The following is a 21,912-nucleotide window of genomic DNA, read 5'->3' as shown; positions in this document are numbered from 1 at the left end:
TGCATACGAGGATTTGTGTAACTTTTTTCAAGTAAGGTGTTTTATGACTTTGTTTACAAATCGTGTGCTACTTTCGATTCTTCCCTTGTGTATTTATATATGTGTGATAGAGAACAGAGCGGATAAGATGCCCCTGTGATTAGATTAAAGGCTATTAGAAATAATTTTCCCAATTTTTTTAGTCATTCATAAACATTATTTATATTTTATTGCTTGATATACATGTATGATATATTTGGTATTTTGGAGTATGAAGGTATAATACTTGGTAATTAAAAATTTTAATGAATTTTTGTAACTGTTAATTTATGATTTATCATCAGAGCCATGTTCATTCTTATATACACAAGCTGACATGAAATTGAAGCTTTATTGTTCTATTCTATTCCATTTAATTCAGTTCTGTGTGGATGCCTCATTCTTTCCCTCTTTCTGCATATGGATAAACAAGAAACCTAGAAAGTTTCAAAATTTATTTATCGTCTGATTCTCATCATAAATAAATATCAAACAAGCACTACAAATTAAATATCAAACAAGCACTACAAAATAAATATTTAACAAACAAAAATTCTTCAAAGATAAAACCGGTGCTCATATCCATAATGGGCCTATTAACGTCTCAATGTCTTCAATATTGCTTTCAAAACATCGCGAATCATTAAGAAAACAAAGGAGCTGATTCCCCAAATTACAGTATTAAAAATAACATACATTTAAACTAATTATGTCTTTTATAAACACTACAATCAGAATTAAAATACCAGTCTATTTATTTAAGAAACTTAAAATTGTTAATTGCGAAAAAAAAAAATCGATACGTAATAAATGTCTTAAAAAAAAAAAAAAAAAAAAAAGCTTAATATATACTATATACTATATATATATATATGGCGAACGGGATATAGGGCGAACGAGGAAAAGGGCGAACGAGAATTATGGCGAACGGACTCTGGGCGAACGGACGGACGCGAACATGTAGAGAGGGCGAACGAACCCGATACCGAGTTGAATAATTAACAACATTCTAACGATCAAAACTTAATTTTAAGATAAAGACAGGGCAGCTTGATTAAACATGTACATGCAACATATAAAAAAAAAAAATAAAAAAGATATAAAAGATACTTTAAATCGGAGTTGATCCATGATATGCAATATTCTCTCTTGCTTTTAAGATTTGTACAATCATGAAACTAGATAAGTTGTGTATGTTTTTCTGATGGAGAACGCTCAGTATTTATAGCAGTAGGGGCTGACAAATTTAGGACATGGGAACATCAGTATTTTGGTCTGCCGTAATAACGGTCTAGATTCTGCCCCTCCTCCATTACAAAGCACCTACCTGAGTACACATTATAGTGATTATCAATTGAGTTATACCTCAGCTTTATCAGATTGTTCTCAATTTCATATCTGGTTGCAGTTATCAAACATGCATTAATGCAACATTTTTTCATTGAAAAAAAAAATCAAAATGGCCACTTAAACGACACATCTCGTGTTTTCAAAGTATACAGAATTATATGCATTTTGTTTTCCTTACACTTATAGAAATTAATTGTAATAGTTCGTTCGCTGAAGTATTGCGATAATTAGCCACAATACGGACTTAAATCTAAGCCCCGATTTCAAAAAGCCTATAGTTAATTAGATAGGTAGTCACGTGGCACAGTGACGTCATATGCGACCTTCGTCGACAGGCCCGTAGGCAGGATTTTTCAAGGGGGGGGGGGGGTTACATAGACTTGCAACGCGAGTCTATCAGCTCGCACCGCAGAAGCTCTGGGGTATTTGGTGCAAAATCCTGCAATCTAGCAATTTCCTGGCACTTAATTTGAATTTTGGAATCATGCCTTTTTTACACAGGCACTTCTTTCTGTAAATGACTTATGACCTCTGTATACTAATAACAACACAAGCTAACTAGCTTCAAATGACACAGAATGGCACCCCCTGAGAATGTCGGCCTTTTGAGCTTCCAGGGAATATGCTATGTAAATGTATTTACTACCGTTGTATTGTACAATCATTCAACTTAAAAACCATGTATGACATGACTGCATTCATTGCCTCTTATCGCCGAAAACTGTTATTAGTATACAGAGGTCATAAGTCATTTACAGAAACAAGTGCCTGTGCTTTTTTACTATGAATTTTCATGATTTTCATAAAAAATCCCGACTTTAATAGTCACAATTCAAACAAAATGCCGACTTTAATAGTGCTTAGTAGTTTTCAAGGGGGATCACTGTCTAAACACTATTTGGTAATGCCATTTCTGTAAACAACTGTAATTAGCGTTGTTGCTTTTCTAAAATAAACAGTGCAATTATTATTAAATTTATTTTTGGAGAAGTTAGATAGGCCTAAATATTATGATACGGTTATCATTGACAAATAGGCCTACTGTCTTCACGGGTGCATTTCGAATAAAAATAAAAATGATCAAACTTATTGTAAAAATCACAATACTTTTAAATTATTTTATTCAAGCAATTTTATTACTGTAATCATTATTTTTTGTTATCTACACGTTGTTACTTAGGAAGTGGGAGCGCGGCGTGCTGTTGTTGTAAACACGTACGCGTTCCTTAAAAAAACGAAAGCATTATAATTCAATTCAAAGTTGGGAAATATCACATTTTATTATTTATAATTGAAAGTTCAATTATCTTTTATCTTTAAATTTCTTTTTTAAAACTACCAGTTTGTAGACACTGCTAGCAAAGTTCTGCCTATATGTTGTTACAAGGTGAAGGTCAGTTGGTGCGAGTGTGTATTGAATTTGAGAGCAGAACGGAAAGCATATGCCGTAGGCCTATATGTAACAGTGCGTAGCTTCGATAGAACCATTTTCTCGCAGTTTATCTACGTCTTTGTCCAAGTGCTTGTTTGAAAAAGTACAGGGACAAATTCTACTGGGTTTTTTTTAAGGCTTTCGTTATGCCGACAAAAAATATTCACAGCTTGTTACTCATACCTTCCTTCGAAAATTGAAAAAATAATCCAGTCCTCATCAGCCTAAGTCAAGCTAGCGGACAATAAGCTAGCGGCCAATAAGGATTTTCCCTAATATTTATCGCTTAGAAAATGTACGTATAACGAACCCGACAAAAAAGTACTCTCAATCTACGGCGCCTAGCGCCTAAACTAGGACATGTGTCACTCAGGTGACCACAGGGCATTTTAGGGCATTGACCCCTCTAATAGATTCTGACCCCAAAAGGGTAAGTATAGGCACCGATTTGGGGCACGGGGGCGCCAAATATACCCTATTTTTACTATCTAACTATATGCGGTAGGGGTCTAGGTACGGCGCCTAGCGCCTAAACTAGGACTTGTGCCACTTAGGTATACTTGACACGTTTCCCTAAATTATTTCATAAATTTTTACACATGTAATATCCCTTCAAATATGAGATATTTTTATTTTTTGAGAAAGTTGACCGGGTCTATAGTGCGAAACTATCCCTTTCACACCGTGCCAAATCTGATGTACATTAATTCGTACGAATATTTGTCGTGTATCAATGAATACTCGATAGACCAGTGTTTGATGTTTGAAATGAAATGGGCCCTGTTTAAAGACCCACGTGGTTGGCGCAGACACGTGTCTTTGTTATGATTTATGTAAAAATCATAAATATGTTCAATCATACAATGAGAGAAAAATTAATCAGGTCTAATAATGTAAAATAAATTTGGATTGTTTCAGTAATGCCGTATTAATTCTATGTATAAACACCAAAGTAGTTTTATGCAAAGTACCACATTTTACAATCACTTTATTAGCATGACCAGGGGTGGATCCAGAAATTGGGGTTAGAAGGCGCAACTTCATGATGCAGGGTTCGGGGAGGGGTGCACCTTGAGACCCCCAGTGGGTCCAGGGCTAAGCCCTGGTGGAGGCTCCCGGAACCTCCTAGATTTTACGGATTTTACAGATTTTATTGGGCTTCAAATATGTCTTCTATGTGGAAATGTTTACTATTTTCTGTCATTTTTGATAGAGGGAAATCAACAAAATGACACAAATTTTAAGGGGTTTTGGAAAAAATGTAAGTTCTCCCAATAAAAGTAATTCAATAAATCAAAAGATTTTGTCATTTATTGCTCTGAGAGAGGAATGAATTATTGCTTTTTTTATCGTTTACATTTTTCTAAACAAGAGACCACGATTTACCTTAAATCCGCCACTAATGACCCCCTCCCCAACGTACTAGATTGTTATTTCTAAATCATTGGAGGATGTTCTATTTCAGAACGGAATTGTTTAAATTCTTGATACTCCATTTGAAAATTTAGCAGAACGTAGTATTCATCATTCCACGGAATTTTGTGACATGTGCACTTCCAGCATATGTAGATATTGATATAAAAATAATAGATTTATATGAAGTAAACCTAATTATAAGTAAATTTTGAAAGATGATGGACATAATGTATTTAGATATGTATTTAGGAATTTCATCGCACAATATTCGGGTTTTTTTCAATGCTGCTGTTCTATGGAGCGCCAAATTAACATACACTCAAATAATTGAAGATATCTTATTCAATTATTGCTCTCTTTAATTGAATTAATGCGCGCATTAAATCAATTATTGCTTTCATCAAATGAATTAATGCACGCTTCAATTCAATTATTGCTCTCCTCAAATGAATTAATGCGCGCATCCATTGAATTAATGAGAGCAATAATTGATTTAATGTGCACATTAATTCAATTATTGCTCTCTTCAATTCAATTGATGCGCGCATCAATGCAATTGAATTAATAAGAGCAATAATGGAATTCAATTATTGTTCTCTTCAATTCAATTGATGAGGGCATCAATTTCGTAGAAATATTGCTCGCAATAATTAATTTAGAGCTCGATATAAATAATTTGATGATCTCTTTAATTCAATTGATATTTAATTATTTACAATGCTTTTGTACAAGGAATTAATGCACGCATCAATTCTTTAAAAGAGAGCAACGATTCAATTAAAGAGATCATTAATTCAATTTTGGATATGTTGAGTTGAAGATATCTTTAATTATATAGTTGCTCTCTCTAAAAGAATTATTGCTCTCTTCAAATAAATTAAAGATATTAATTCAATTGAAGAGAGCCATATTAGAATTAATGCGCGCATTAAATCAATTATTGCTCTTATCAATTGATTTAATGCGCACAATATATCAATTATTGCTCTCTTCAATGAAATTGTAGCGCATCAATTCAATTGTCGATAGCATTAATTCATTTGAAGAGATCATTAATTAAATCAAAGTGCGCATCAATTCAGCTGAAGAATTATTGCTATCATCAATTCAATTAATGCGAGCAATAATTCAGAATTGAAGATATCATTAATTATTTGAAGAGATCTTTTAATTAAATTGTTGCGCGCATCAAATGAATTGATGATATCTTCAAATAATTGAAGATATCTTCCATTATTTCAGTTTATGTTAATATGGCGCTCCATACTGTTCAGACCTATCAATATCAAAAGAGTAGTGTGACTCATGTCATATTAATAAATGTTATATCAGCAAAACTATGCCAGTAAACACGCCCAAAATCAACGTGATTTTCTATAAAGGATACTGACACAAATATTTGCAAGGTTTGAAAATTTAGGAAATTGTAAAACATTTATTTCAATTTCAAAACATTATTGTATGTCACTTTGCAATTATTAAGAGATAAGTATATTTTAATAAAAGTAAATGAAAAGTTAACCAGAGGATTCTTAAGAGCTACTTACTTAGACCTACATTTTTGCAGTTACTCCCCTTACACCGGAAGTTGGTGGCGCGCTTACCATTGCGGTCCTAAATAGTCAAGCTTACGTTACCAAATTCTTCATTATGCAACAGGTTGTATTATATCTATGATAAAAACAAGGTTTACTTTCTCCATTTTTATGGAGAAAACTTTTGAAAATGTGCACTTCGTATCACTCAATCACTGCCACGCAGGAGCGTAACTTCAATTGATGATGATGATGATGACGATGATGATAATTAATTTTATATATATATATATATATATATATATATATATATATATATATATATATATTGAAAATCAGAATGACACATTCCATAAAAAACAACTGTGCCGAATCAACTTCTAATATATATATATATATATATATATATATATATATATATATATATATATATATATTTACAATATATTCTACATGGCATCAAGATGATAGAAAATTATAGGAACATGTCTGAATTACTTCAGTGTACATTTCAGATATGATAGATTATTTTTGTTGGCTTTCATATGAAACTGGAGAAGGGTCCATTAACCCCTTACGTGGCAGATACGCAATTTTACGCATCTCTGATAGAGTATGTGGAAGATTTATTTAAAGTCTAAAATTTAGGGTTCTCGGAGATGGTCCCCCGAAACACCCCTCCCGCACCTAACCCTCGCCACCTTCGGCGCTTCAGTGAAACTTTCGGTTCTACACATTTTAACAGTCCTAGCTACGACTTGGCTGAAGTTAGCAGCCACAAACCAGCATCCAATAAGACCATAAAAGCTAGCAGCCAATAAGAAAGTTCAACAAAGTACCTCGAGTACTCAGACGGAATACTAAAAGGTAACACATAATAAATCAGAATTGATAATTTTTCAAACAATTAATTAACAAATTTTTAATTACCAAGTTTCATACTTGAAGGCTATTGAGCTCACCTGAAAGTTCCTGACGTTACATCACATGAACGTTAATAAGAAAATAATGATTGAAGACTCCACAAAAGGAGTATGCAGACAAGGAAGTGGAACCCTACGACTATCATTTTTCGCCCTCGGTTTGGGGTTGTAGGGGTACCTCCTGGGGCCACCAAACGGTGAGACCACTTAAGACCTCTCTAATAAATGACTATATGGTGTTGGAATAAAACAAAACTGACAAAAGACTAGAGAACAATAAAGTCAAACATATAGAACCTTTAAAAGGGGTCACATAGGCCTCTGAGGGTAAATAATCTCACCTTAAAGTTCCTAGTTTTACTTTATGTAGGGTCTTAATGATGGCTAATAACAACTTAATCTTTGAAGAGTCCACAAAAAGATTATGCAGACAAGAAAGGGGACCCCTCCCCTAGGCTATTATCTTCCACCCTCAGTTTGAGGCGGTAGGGGTACCACCTTGGGCCTACCAGGAGCGGGGCCCCTATTCAGACTTCCCTAATAATTGAATATTGGGTGATTAAAGAATAGAAAGCTGATAGACGGGTAGAAAACAACAGTCAAACATATAGAACGCTTAAAAGGGTCACATAGGGTATAAAGTACAATTGAGCTCACCTGAAAGTTCCTAATTTTACGTCATGTAGGGTCATAATGAAGGTTAATAACAACTTAATGTTTGAAGAGTCCGCTAAAAGGGTATACAGGCAAGAAAAGGGACCCCCTGGGGTAACATTTTCCGCCCTCAATTTGGGGCTGTTGGGGTCGCACCATGTGCCTTCCGAGTCTCGGTCCATTTTCAGACCTCTTTAATCATTGACTGTTGTGTACTTTATCGACGCCAAACTCCAGGCCATGGACGTATATCTATGGGTGATTGCGAAGTTGTTGTTTCCATGCAGTGCGCTGGTCCGCCGCATAATCCAGGAATTGAAACTTAATTGTACAGATTATACATGTAGTAACAAAGAAAGAGATCGAAGGGTATATCGAATAATAAAACTGTTGGCATGTATTCTATATACACTGAATTTACATTTGTTTAAAACAAGTAAAGAATTACCCATAATTCTCAATAAAACCAATTAAATAAGGACTAAGAGGAATACATTCTAAAAAATGAAATATGAACAACCAGAAACTTCTTTAGGTCATAGAGATGATTTCCATAAAAATTATTGAAATAATGTATATTTGGGGCCTCCGTGCCCCAAAATGGTGCCTCTATTAACCTTTTGAGGTAAGTTCCTATTAAAAAGGCCAATACCCTGAATGCCCTGTGGTCATCTGAGTGGCACAAGTCCTAGTTTGGGCGCTAGACTCCCAACTTAAAGCTCTTGTTTGAAAGTGCACAATAACTTGTTTCAATCCCTCATATCTAGTAAATGGAATCCGAATTGAGTAATCATTTGTGATACTCTGGTAGCTGATAAATTGCCTTTTGTATCTAATAAATCATGTACATGTATTTTATGAAACCCTTTGTCATATCTTGTGGAATCTTTGTGAGAATGTCAACAAATCAACTGAATATGAACGATACAACACTGGCATCCTCATTGCATTTCACAAGCTAACATGCAGAACACAATGCTTTTTCCATACAATGTCATATTTATTATCAAAATGAATACTCATTGTATCTGAAATACACGAGGAAATTTAATGAAGAACTTAATAATATTAAATGATACAGTTTTTCTCCTTTACGCCATTCGAGTAAATTTTGACTTAGTTAATTAACTACCTTAGCAATACAACGACGTCAAAATGACGTTACAATGTAAATGCATTCATTTCATTGCTATATTTTGAAGCCCGTAGAAAGAAAGCGCGTAGAGGAAATTGGATAAAATTAATTGTTTTAGAAAGCAGATTTTGAAGCCTTTTGACCCCCAAAAGATTTTAAATTTTGGAAACAGGGCCATTTTTCATGATTTCTGGCTTTAGTTTTTATAAGTTGCTATATCCACTGTAAACTTGGTTTGGGAATTTTGATAGAAATAAATTTTTCACCATTGTAATTTATCCTATGGGAGAAATATATCTTTTTGACCATTGGGTTATTTCTTTCTAAATAGCTGTAAGCCTGTTATCAAAATTAAGCTTTATTATACCTCGAACTGTGAATGGTTCTCTTCTCTATTGTAATCCAGTATGTCTACAGAAAGTATCTTCAGTATTAATTATAGAGCCAATCCAAACTGATTTGGTTTTGGAAATATTGGGTTTTAAACCTGAAAATTTAGAAAATTGAAATAGTAGATCAAGAGCACTTTTTAGACTTTTTTCTAATCCATCCAAAAATAAAACTGTGTCATTTGCATATTGTATTAAACAAATTCTTTCTTTATTTTAATGCCCCTGATATTTTTGTTTTGTAGTATCATATGGCCTAAATTTCGACACAAAGGTTGAATAAATAAGGAGATATTGGATCACCTTGACGACAACCGCTGCCAATTTCAAAGAATTTTGAAAAAACACCGTTTTGAATAACACATAATTTAGCTTTATTGTTTAACACTGATACCCATTTGATAAGATCACGGCCAAAATTTTAAAAACAATATGGTTTTGTACATAAAAAAAATACATTTACGGTGCCTTTGCTTACCCTTTTCAGGTCAGATCATATTAGGGAGTTGAATACCTAAATTGGGCTGTAATCACATGTGTGGCACAAGTCCAAGTTTAGGCGGTTCATCTAGGCACCCTAACTAAACCTCTATTGCATAGAGTCATATAGTGCAAATAGGATATATTTGGCGTCTCCCTACCCCAAAATGGTGCCAATACTTACCCTTTTGGGGTCAGAATCTATTAGAGGGGTCAATGCCCTAAAATGCCCTGTGGTCACCTAAGTGGCACAAGTCCTAGTTTAGGCGCTAGGCGCCGTACCTAGACCCCATACCGCATATAGTTAGATAGGGTATATTTGGCGCCCCCGTGCCCCAAATCGGTGCCTATACTTACCCTTTTGGGGTCAGAATCTATTAGAGGGGTCAATGCCCTAAAATGCCCTGTGGTCACCTAAGTGGCACAAGTCCTAGTTTAGGCGCTAGGCGCCGTACCTAGACCCCTACCGCATATAGTAAAAATAGGGTATATTTGGCGCCCCCGTGCCCCAAATTGGTGCCTATACTTACCCTTTTGGGGTCAGAATCTATTAGAGGGGTCAATGCCCTAAAATGCCCTGTGGTCACCTAAGTGGCACAAGTCCTAGTTTAGGCGCTAGTCGCCGTACCTAGACTCCTACCGCATATAGTTAGATAGTAAAAATAGGGTATATTTGGCGCCCCCGTGCCCCAAATCGGTGCCTATACTTACCCTTTTGGGGTCAGAATCTATTAGAGGGGTCAATGCCCTAAAATGCCCTGTGGTCACCTAAGTGGCACAAGTCCTAGTTTAGGCGCTAGGCGCCGTACCTAGACCCCTACCGCATATAGTTAGATAGGGTATATTTGGCGCCCCCGTGCCCCAAATCGGTGCCTATACTTACCCTTTTGGGGTCAGAATCTATTAGAGGGGTCAATGCCCTAAAATGCCCTGTGGTCACCTAAGTGGCACAAGTCCTAGTTTAGGCGCTAGTCGCCGTACCTAGACCCCTACCGCATATAGTTAGATAGGGTATATTTGGCGCCCCCGTGCCCCAAATCGGTGCCTATACTTACCCTTTTGGGGTCAGAATCTATTAGAGGGGTCAATGCCCTAAAATGCCCTGTGGTCACCTAAGTGGCACAAGTCCTAGTTTAGGCGCTAGTCGCCGTACCTAGACCCCTACCGCATATAGTTAGATAGGGTATATTTGGCGCCCCCGTGCCCCAAATCGGTGCCTATACTTACCCTTTTGGGGTCAGAATCTATTAGAAGGATCAATGCCCTAAAATGCCCTGTGGTCACCTAAGTGGCACAAGTCCTAGTTTAGGCGCTAGGCGCCGTACCTAGACCCCTACCGCATATAGTTAGATAGTAAAAATAGGGTATATTTGGCGCCCCCGTGCCCCAAATCGGTGCCTATACTTACCCTTTTGGGGTCAGAATCTATTAGAGGGGTCAATGCCCTAAAATGCCCTGTGGTCACCTAAGTGGCACAAGTCCTAGTTTAGGCGCTAGGCGCCGTACCTAGACCCCTATCGCATATAGTTAGATAGTAAAAATAGGGTATATTTGGCGCCCCCGTGCCCCAAATCGGTGCCTATACTTACCCTTTTGGGGTCAGAATCTATTAGAGGGGTCAATGCCCTAAAATGACCTGTGGTCACCTAAGTGGCACAAGTCCTAGTTTAGGCGCTAGGCGCCGTACCTAGACCCCATACCGCATATAGTTAGATAGTAAAAATAGGGTATATTTGGCGCCCCCGTGCCCCAAATCGGTGCCTATACTTACCCTTTTGGGGTCAGAATCTATTAGAGGGGTCAATGCCCTAAAATGTCCTGTGGTCACCTGAGTGACACATGCCCTAGTTTAGGCGCTAGGCGCCGTAGATTGAGAGTACTTTTTTGTCGGGTTCGTTATACGTACATTTTCTAAGCGATAAATATTAGGAAAAATCCTTATTGGCCGCTAGCTTATTGTCCGCTAGCTTGACTTTAGTTCCAAATCCACTCCAATCGGAACTCCTCGAATGTCTCGCGCACATCTATGTTGAGTGCGCGAGACATTCGAGGAGTTCCGATTGAATCCACTCTACTGATAGCAAGTACACCCTTAAACGGCACAAAATACCCTAATGCAGTGTTATTTACAAGCCGTTAATGTGATAATTGTGTGTTTGTCAATTAAATCTAATCTGTTTATGAAATGGCTAACAACTGTTTTCAAATCTTCTCGCTCGAGGTGGCATATGACGTCACAGATAATGGCGCGTAAAATATCGAAGAAAATATGCATATCGCAAGATTTGAATTTCAACGCTTTCAAACTCGAAAACTACGCAAACTGTTTCATTTAAAACACATGTAAAGTAGTTTTAGGCATGAAATGAATTAATTTTGCTGAAAAAATTAAAAAGTTTAAAAACATGCGATGTGTCCTTTAAGATCTTACAGACTCATATAACCATTACGACTTTGAAAGCAAAATTACAATAAAGTCAATAACTTGCAACCAAAATAATTACGTATATCAGCTCTTTATATGGAAATGAAACATATACTTAAATATAGAAATAACATACCATAAGATGCGGAAGATATCAGCTGGTTGTAACTCTTCAAAACGTATTACTGCTCTAACTACATAGGTAAGCGCGGTAGATTTATACATATACTGAAAGACTATTATTGGATAAAGAAATATGAAATGACCAATGAAATCAAAGAACCAAAGAAATAACAGAATAAAATTTTACTCAGCCAACTCAATCCAGATGCACTCGGAACTACTCGGATGTATCGCGCACTATGGAGCGTAGCGGAATCAGCCGAGGATTGCCGATTGATCCAGATGCGCAATTGAACTTACGGTAAATTGAATTTTAAGATTGTATTTAGCAAAACGATAAATGAAAAATATCAAAACGAATAAATACATATAGAAATTCATATTTATACTATCACATACTCCCCTGGAAAATTGTTAATCTGTCCTCAGATTACAGAAACATCACATCTAAAAACAATAAATACAAATAGAAGTTTATATGAAGCAAAATAGAATTGGAGTTTACAAAATCATAATTTTACCAATGATTTGTAAAAAACACATCAAAAGTCCTTGAAAATCGGTTTTAATTCCATCCTATTCACATTAATGCTTATATGTGTAAGGATTATTGTTGTATATTCTATGGTTTTTCTTTTAATTATCAATTGTAAATTTTAGTATGTTGTACAGCGCTTTAGAGTATTTTTAGATAAGGCGCTATATAAGTGTATTTTTATTAAATTTTATTTTATTATTATTCTTTATTCCACCAGTGTCATTTAAATTCAGCTGATCTCTGATCGTCTCTGGTGGCTTACTGTCTGGAAGTCTCGACTGAGTGTTCGAATTGTGTTGCGTTGTTTCCTCTTCACTGTTTTCTGGTCAAAATATCGCTAAAATACCTAATACTGTTGACAAATATTGCACTATTATTTTATAATCATCTTTATATAAGTGGTATACATACAAATAAACAATTGAATTGCATTAAATATTGAAATTTTACTAGCGTACTATAAAGTGTACTCTATCGTACTCTAATGTACTCTGTTTAGTAGTACCCGTATTAAACTCCTGTCCATTGACGATACATCTGCTGTTTATTTCTCGAACCTCTCTCTACTCGCAGGTCAAAGAAGATTTACTCAACTTTATTGACTAATGTAATTTAAGATTTACACAACTAAGTCAAAAAACAGGTTCCTATCAGATTCTGCGAATTGTTCCCCTTTCATTAAGGATGATCCCCTTTATCGTTCATTGAATTTGTTGAAATTTTGGTCGACCTGTTGTTTATTTTCCAGTTTAAGTGTGGTGAGTTTAAGGGAGTTTTAACAGTTGTCACCTCAAGTCAATACGTGAAAGGTGGGAAAATTTTGGTCGCATAATTGACAGCTGAGGTGACCAGTAATTGACACGATTGTTCGTACCCCATAAGGACAATATCAACATTAACACAGTTTCTTTGATCTCGATAATCTTCGGGGGAGGGGGGGGGGTGTTAATTACCTGTAATGTTAAACTCATTAAAATCTTATCATCGGATTAACGAAGTCTGCTGAAATCTACGGATATGGTTTATATACTTGATTTTTGAATTACTTGCTTATCTTTTATCAGAATGCTCTTTGAAAATTTTGAATATCTAGATTTTAAGCCATTTTAATACCAGAAGCATGGTATTAGTGAATATATTTTGAATAAAATTCTACATACATACATGCGCCTGATCGTAAAATGAAATCTGTCAATTTTTTAAGAATTGATTTGCATCACGTATTAACACTTGTCACGTTCATAAAAGGGAAGTAAGGAGGTTCTTCAATGATTAAAACATTTGATAGTGGTCGTTATAAGATTTACAAAACGTAATGATTTCATGAATCAAACGCGTAATTTCAGTCTACCAATATTCAAGGGGTATAAGTACATTTAAGTTATACATATTTAAAAAAAAAAACAAAAACAACTTTACAACTGTTAAGTCTTCTTATTACTCAATCAATTACTGAATTCTTATCACCATTACAGCTGTATGTGTCTACAAAGGAATACAGAGGTAAACAAATAGTTGGTACCTAGCAAGTATTGCATGCGTGAAGCATAGTACATGTATAATGGGGAAAAGTGCTGTTATATATGTAAATAAATGTGAATTGTATATTTTTCTCCGTCGTTCATGTCATGTCTAAACAGTTGCAAAATCAATTTTACAGATGTAGAATTAATGAACGATAGACGGTTTTACAGAATTTTACGAAATCTTAACAGATTTAAGGAAATATGTGATAATTTTGCCCGAACAGACTAGATCATAACAATAGAATGCGAATGATATCTCTTCCACAGAGCAATCATATTTACAATCCCATGGCTTGTTTTACAATCCATGATCCGCTACTTTAAACGGACCTTGGGGACGAACGTGTGAACCCATTGTTACACCGATTAGCAAGTTATTTACACAACATCACTATAACATCAACTTAATCACATTCACGTACGAACGAGGGCCTGGATTCAACGGGCCATGATAATTGTCCATTGGAGGGTGAAGACAGCTTGTGTTTGTTTTAGCAGCCTTATGGCCATGCCCAATGAAAGCAGGGCTGATACTTGTGACTCAGTACGACTACCTCGACGATTAACATGAGGATTAAGTGTCAATTGGAGATGAACGAAGTTGCGGAAGTAATTAAAGAAATTAAAATCCGTAGTATTTAAGGTAAGGTTTGAGTCATTTTGACATGTAGCGAACAAAGTCATGTTGCATATCAGTATGTTCAGTAGGAATTTATCTTTTAATAATTGATTTTTTGAAAAAATTGCCGGTGTCGTTTTCTGACCAGATGGGCTTATTTTTGTGATGTTTTACATTTTCAGGATCTTTGTACAAAAGGGAATACTAGTGGTATAAAAACTACACGAGGCAAACTTGTGGGGTAAAAACCTGGTAGAATTTTTAAAAAGAGTATTATCTGTAATATTATACTAATTGGTAGAAAAATGTAATTTTAAAACACAAAAAATAGCACTTTTTATATCTTGAATAAAATTTAAATTGGTTGCCATGGCAACAAAAAATGCATATTAAGCAGCTTTACAAGGTCTACGTCAGAAAAATTTCACTTTAAACATAATATTTGGACCATAAATATTTAAGAAAGCATATATAATTACTACCCACCAGGCTTTGTTTTCATTAATTCAATTATTGCTCTCTTCAATTCAATTGATGCGCGCATTAATTCAATTAATGAGAGCAATAATAGATTTGATGCGCACATTAATTCAATTATTGCTCTCTTCAATTCATTTGATGAGAGCATCAATTTAGTAGAAATATTGCTAGCAATAATTAATTTAGATATCGGTATAAATAATTTGATGATCTCTTTAATTCAATTGAAGATATCTTTAATTCATTTACAGTGCTTTTGTATAAGGAATTAATGCACGCATCAATTCTTTTAAAGAGAACAACCATTCAATTAAAGATATCGTTAATTCAATTGTGGATATGTTGAATAGAAGATATCTTTAATTATATAGTTGCTCTCTCTAAAAGAATTATTGCTCTCTCCAAATGAATTAAAGATATCATTAATTCAATTGAAGAGAGCAATAATTGAATTAATGCGCGCATTAAATCAATTATTGCTCTCATCAAATGAATTAATGCGCGCATCAATTCAATTATTGCCCTCATCAATTGATTTAATGCGCGCATTATATCAATTATTGCTCTCTTCAATTGAATTGTAGCGCGGATCAATTCAATTGTTGATATCAATAATTCATTTGAAGAGATCATTAATTCAATTAAAGCGCGCATCAATTCAGCTGAAGAATTAATGCTATCATCAATTCAATTAATGCGCGCAATAATTCAGAATTGAAGATATCATTAATTATTTGAAGATATCTTTAATTCAATTGTTGCGCGCATCAAATGAATTGATGATATCTTTAAATAATTGAAGATATCTTCAATTATTTGAGTTTATGTTAATTTGGCGCTCCATAGAAAAAAGCATCGTTTACTATTGAATTTCTGTCTAGGAGTAGTCAAGACGAGAAGAAAGGAGACGAGCAACTTCAGAATTCTGTGCCATCCAACTCTCCCGACAATGGTGTAATGAATCCAATAAACAGATTGGGTCACAGCGGTACACCTTTCTACACGCCAGAAAAATTATCAATTTCCGCGTCCGTGTCGCCACCGAAAACTCTCCTCTCAGTGTGCCTTTGACATCGTCGACAAACTCATCTGTGAAGAGAAAGCGGGAGGATTCATGTGACTCTGGAGTAGAAAGTCCCTCCCCAGACAGATTCCGCCGTATCAACGAGGCCAGCATGCATATCTTCAAACAGTTCATGTATCTCAGGTGAGAATTAGTTTTAACGACACTTGCTACAAACAATCTTTTTTGATGAAAATGAAAACTAAATTTATATGAGTAAAATAAATACAATTTTCCGTATGGAATGTAATATATTCCCATGATATCTAAAATAAGTCTAAACAGGGGAGATTTGTATAGAGAATATAAGGAGGGGTAATATGTTTCAGCTTTTGAACATCATAGTAAAATAAAAATTCTCTTATTTTTAAGAATTTTATATTTGCATTTATCACAACCAAACTAACCAAAAACATATACCAACCCATGCCTTTTGGGGGGGGGGGTGTTTCAAGTGTCCATACATGCAACTAGCAGTGAATTTCAAAATTTATTTGATTATTTTTATATCTCCTATGTTTTGGCCTTCGATATGTTATGATAGTAATATTCTCATGAAAGTATGAATCTTGATAAATATAGTACAAATATTTTGACGGCTGGGAATTCTCCAACGGAAAGAGAATGTAAATATAAAAATAAATTTCATTTTTGAAAATACACGGAAGTATGCATGCAGAAAACGGCGCATTTCATACCCTCTTGTATTTTCAAATATGAAATTTATTTGGCACACATTTTTTGTAGTAAAATCAACCTTCAGTAATAGAATTTGTTTTATTTTTATGACAAATTTATTGCATCACATTTTATCCTAATTTTAGTCCTTGTGTATTCTTTAAGATCAAGACGACAGTGACGAACTCCAGAAAAGGAAAAAACCCCGCACAGCTTTCTCACCAGTGCAGGTTGATCGCTTGATTGATTTGATGTTTTCCGCCACACTCAACAAATTTTTCAGTTATATGGTGGCGCCCAGTTTTTATTGGTGGAAGAGAAAACCCAGATACAATGTATCTGGGAAGAGACCACCGACCTTCCGAAAGTAAACTGGGAAACTTTCTCGCTTACCGGCGCGAGCGGGATTCGAACCCGCACCGACAGAGGTGAGAGGCCGTGTGATTTTGAGCGCGATGCTCTAACCACTCGGCCACGGAGACCCCCCCCCCCCCAGTGCAGGTTGAAGACCTTGAGAAACGATATCAGTTGCAGAAATATCTCTCAGCTAACGAACGTCAGGCACTCGCAGAAAAACTCGGTTTTCTCATCAGCAGGTAAACCATTTTCTCTCAATGTAAACTTGTATCAACTGTAAAGGTATTGAAAATTTAATATGATTGAAATGTTCAACACTTTTTGAAGAGCGAAAAACGCATATCTACGGTGGTATATTTAGGATATGCAAATATTTTTTTACTTCTTATTTTGGAAAATATAATGTCGTTCGCACGATATATTATGTCGTTCGAACAATATATTATGTCGTTCGAACGAGATAATATCACGACTTATTATCTCGTTCGCATCAGTACTATGTCGTTCGAACGACTTATTATCGCGTTAGCACGAGATATTTCCTCGTTCGCACGAGATACTATCGCGTTAGCACGAGATATTTCCTCGTCCGCACGAGATATTTCCTCATTCGCACGAGATATTATCTCGTTCGCATGAGATATTATGTCGTTCGAACGATATATCATCTCGTTCGCACGACTTATTATGTCGTTCGCACTAGGTATTATCTCGTTTACACGACATAATATCTCGTGGGAACGACATAATTATCTCATTTGCACGACTTATTATTTCGTTCGCAAGACGTAATATCTCGTTTGCACTACTTATCTTGTTCACACGACACAATTTCTCCTTCGCACGACTTATTTTCTTGTTTGCATGACATAGTATCTCGTGCAAACGATCGAGATAATTTCCTTAAATTTTTATAAAACTTTTATTTGTTCAGTATTTTTTTTAATACCAATTACCAATCAGGACTGTACATTTTTTTAAATATGAAATTTCACCTTGGAAATGTTTCGTTAATCACGAAAACTCTATGTTTTACATGTTTATAATTCTAAACGTATTTAAGATTTATCGCATTTTGCGCATTGTAATTTTGTGTTACATTTTTCAGGTGAAGACATGATTCCAGAACAGACGTATGAAGGAGAAACGGCAAAAGCGGGACGATGAACATGCGCGGACCTTCAGTCTGCCAACAGGCGGTGTCGATGTTTCCCAGCTGACCGCTCTAGGACTGCCCTGCCCACCACCATACAACACTAGCGCACCTAATTTCGGACAGCTTCCGGAATCTACAGACATTCAACCGAAGTACCCGATGACGTCACCTTTGGGACATTTTCCATCCGTGCTGCCCTATAGTGCACAATTTCCAGTGAGTCCACCTTACGTTCAGGGACGTTCCTACACAATGCTCGCTCCGTATCCGACCTTCTCACCAAACGTTCCCTCTCCTCAGTTGGGACAGTGTTGAAAAGTCATATGTTTTGATGTTGTTGATTTGAGAAAAGTTTAAAATGGGATAGCATTTCTTTATATGAAGGTCTTTAGAATATTTTTAGAATCCACGTTTTTTATTTACACTACTTAAAAAGTTCTTATCTGATTGTCGTTACAAGTCCAGACAAGCCCTTGGCTCACCATCAGTCAGTGCCTCAGAGGTCTACCTAAATCAGCGTACCGTGACGCATTTCAGAAATGGATTCTGTATTTCACACCGCGGAGAATACTTTGAAGGGATGTAATGTTCATTTCACAATATTTAAGTCGAATGCTTTTGAGATATCGTACAATACACATTACATATCGAACAGCCCTCATATTTCCCAGATTTTCGGTGTTATCTTATCTACATTCTTAAATTCCGTTCTGTTTCGCATTTTAGCAACACCCCTTGTATCTATGGAGCGCCAATTTAACATAAACTCAAATAATTGAAGATATCTTCAATTATTTAAAGATATCATCATGCAATTCATTTGATGCGCGCAACAATTGAATTAAAGATATCTTCAAATAATTAATGATATCTTCAATTCTGAATTATTGCGTGCATTAATTGAATTGATGAGAGCATTAATTCTTCAGCTGAATTAATGCGCGCTTTAATTGAATTAATTATCTCTTCAAATGAATTTAATATTATATTTAATGATATCAACAATTGAATTGATGCGCGCTACAATTCAATTGAAGAGAGCAATAATTGATATAATGCGCGCATTAAATCAATTGATGAGAGCAATAATTGATTTAATGCGCGCATTAATTCAATTATTGCTCTCTTCAATTGAATTAATGATGTCTTTAATTCATTTGAAGAGAGCAATAATTCTTTTAGAGAGAGCAACTACATAATTAAAGATATCTTCAATTCAACATATCCACAATGGAATTAATGATATCTTTAATTGAATTGTTGCTCTCTTTAAAAGAACTGATGCGTGCATTAATTCCTTATACAAAAGCACTGTAAATGAATTAAAGATATCTTCAATTGAATTAAAGAGATCATCAAATTATTTATACCGAGATCTAAATTAATTATTGCGAGCAATGTTTCTACTAAATTGATACTCTCATCAAATGAATTGAAGAGAGCAATAATTGAATTAATGCGCGCATCAAATCTATTATTGCTCTCATTAATTGAATTAATGCGCGCATCAATTGAATTGAAGAGAGCAATAATTGAATTAATGCGCGCATTAAATCAATTATTGCTCTCATTAATTCAATTGATGTGCGCATTAATTCAATTGATGAGAGCAATAATTGAATTGAAGCGCGCATTAATTCATTTGATGAGAGCAATAATTGATTTAATGCGCGCATTAATTCAATCAAAGAGAGCAATAATAGAATTGATGATATCTTTAAATAATTGAAGATATCTTCAATTATTTGAGTTTATGTTAATCCGACTTAACTCACTATGAGTTAAGTCCAGTTATCGAAATGAACAGAACATGTATTTGTCCAGGCAAAGAAACATAACTCTCACATTCGATAGAATTGCGCGGTTTTGACACTATCCCCCCAAATAGCTATCGTGACACTTTCCCTTTTCTAACCCGCGTATATATAGTGCGCAAGCGCGAATTGCTAGTCCTTTTTGAGTTCCATGTCGACGAAAATACAAACCCTCCTTACCCTCCCCCTTTTTCATAACATACATGCATATCATCCTTTTTGCGTTTTTGCTGTCTCCCTTTTTGTGTATTTCAGGATTCATTTTGTCCACGCCAACGTGCCTCGAATATCTGCCTTCACGAAGCGTCATGACTCTACAACTTATGAGGTGTCAGTGGTCAATGATGGTCAATTGCCGAATTTTGCTAAGCCTGCCACAGATTTTGTTTCATTCCAGGTCCGTGGCTAATAATTAGGCTTATTGACATTGCATGATTGATATTGATTGATTGACAAATTGAAATGATTGATTGATTCATTGATATATTGATTGATTGACACATTGGTGGATTGAAATATTGATTGATTGATTGAAAATATTGATTGATTGACACATTGGTGGATTGAAATATTGATTGATTGAAATATTGATTGATTGACACATTGGTGGATTGAAATATTGATTGATTGAAAATATTGAGTGAATTATTGATTGATTGACCGAAACATGGATGGACTATTGATGCTACAACATAACTATCCAAAATTCGTTGTAGATCATGGATTTATACATACTGATGTTTTGTATTAATATGAACATTGTCGTTGAATTGAAAATACGTTTTTATTAAGTAAAGCCATGACAAAGACTGCCAATACGTGTTATCGTTCTGTTCTATTGAAATAATTTGGCGCTCCATATGTATCGGATTCAACAAAGGACTTCTGGAGAACTCGTACCCAGGAGAACTCGTACCCAGAAATTTGGGTACGAGTTCTCCTGGAGAAGTCATACCCGGGTTCGACTTCTCCAGGAGAACTCGTACCCGGGTACGAATTCTCCAAGAGAAGTCGTACCTATTAATATCTGGGTACGAGTTCTCCTGGGGAAAAACTTTGTCATTTTATCAAATAGAAATGTGGGTACGAGCTAATTCTCCTAAAGAAAAACTTGTCAATTGTATTATAAAAATCTGGGTACGAGTTCTCCTGGAGAAAAAATTTGTCATTTCTGTCATAAAAACCTGGGTACGAGTTCTCCCGGGGGAAAAACATAGTCACTTTATCGGATATTTATGAGGGTACGAGTTCTCCCGGAGAAAAAAAGACTTAAATCATTTTATTAAATGGATTCTCATTGGAGAAAAACTATATCTTTATTGTTATATAAATTCTGGTAAGAGTTCTCCTGGAGAAAAAGTTTGTCATTAGATAGCAATCAAAATTTTGATACGAGTTTATCTCATTACCATTTTAGGTTTTGGAATCTGGGTACAACATCTCCTTGAAAAAAATCGAGGATTTCATACATTATACATAATTTACTATGAACATGCCTTTCAATTGAATAAAAAAAAAGTAAATACAATGATCATACTTGTTTGTTGTTTTGTTTTTCATTTGAATTGCCGTTTGGCTTGAGACGATAATTAGCTTAATTATTGCAATTAAACACCAATTTTAAACCTGCGACATTGTATTTTTATAGCGTACCTCTATTCTCCGGCACATGGAGGAAAACTCGTACCCTGATTTATATGACAAAAGGACGAAGTTTTTTTTTACCAGGAGAACTCGTACCCAGGTTTTTATGACAGAAATGACAAATTAGAACTCGTATTCAGATTTATCAGATAAAATG

General features: G+C 35.2%; 1 pseudogene; it reads left to right on the top strand.

Moving 5' to 3' along the window:
* Nucleotides 1-15,892: 15,892 nt before the first annotated feature.
* LOC130052227 (uncharacterized) lies at nt 15,893-17,267 on the top strand (annotated as a pseudogene).
* The last annotated feature ends 4,645 nt before the right edge of the window (nt 17,268-21,912 follow it).

This window comes from Ostrea edulis, chromosome 2 (assembly GCF_947568905.1).
Source record: "Ostrea edulis chromosome 2, xbOstEdul1.1, whole genome shotgun sequence".
Taxonomy (NCBI): Eukaryota; Metazoa; Mollusca; class Bivalvia; order Ostreida; family Ostreidae; genus Ostrea; species Ostrea edulis.
This window is presented reverse-complemented; position numbering and strand designations above follow the sequence as displayed.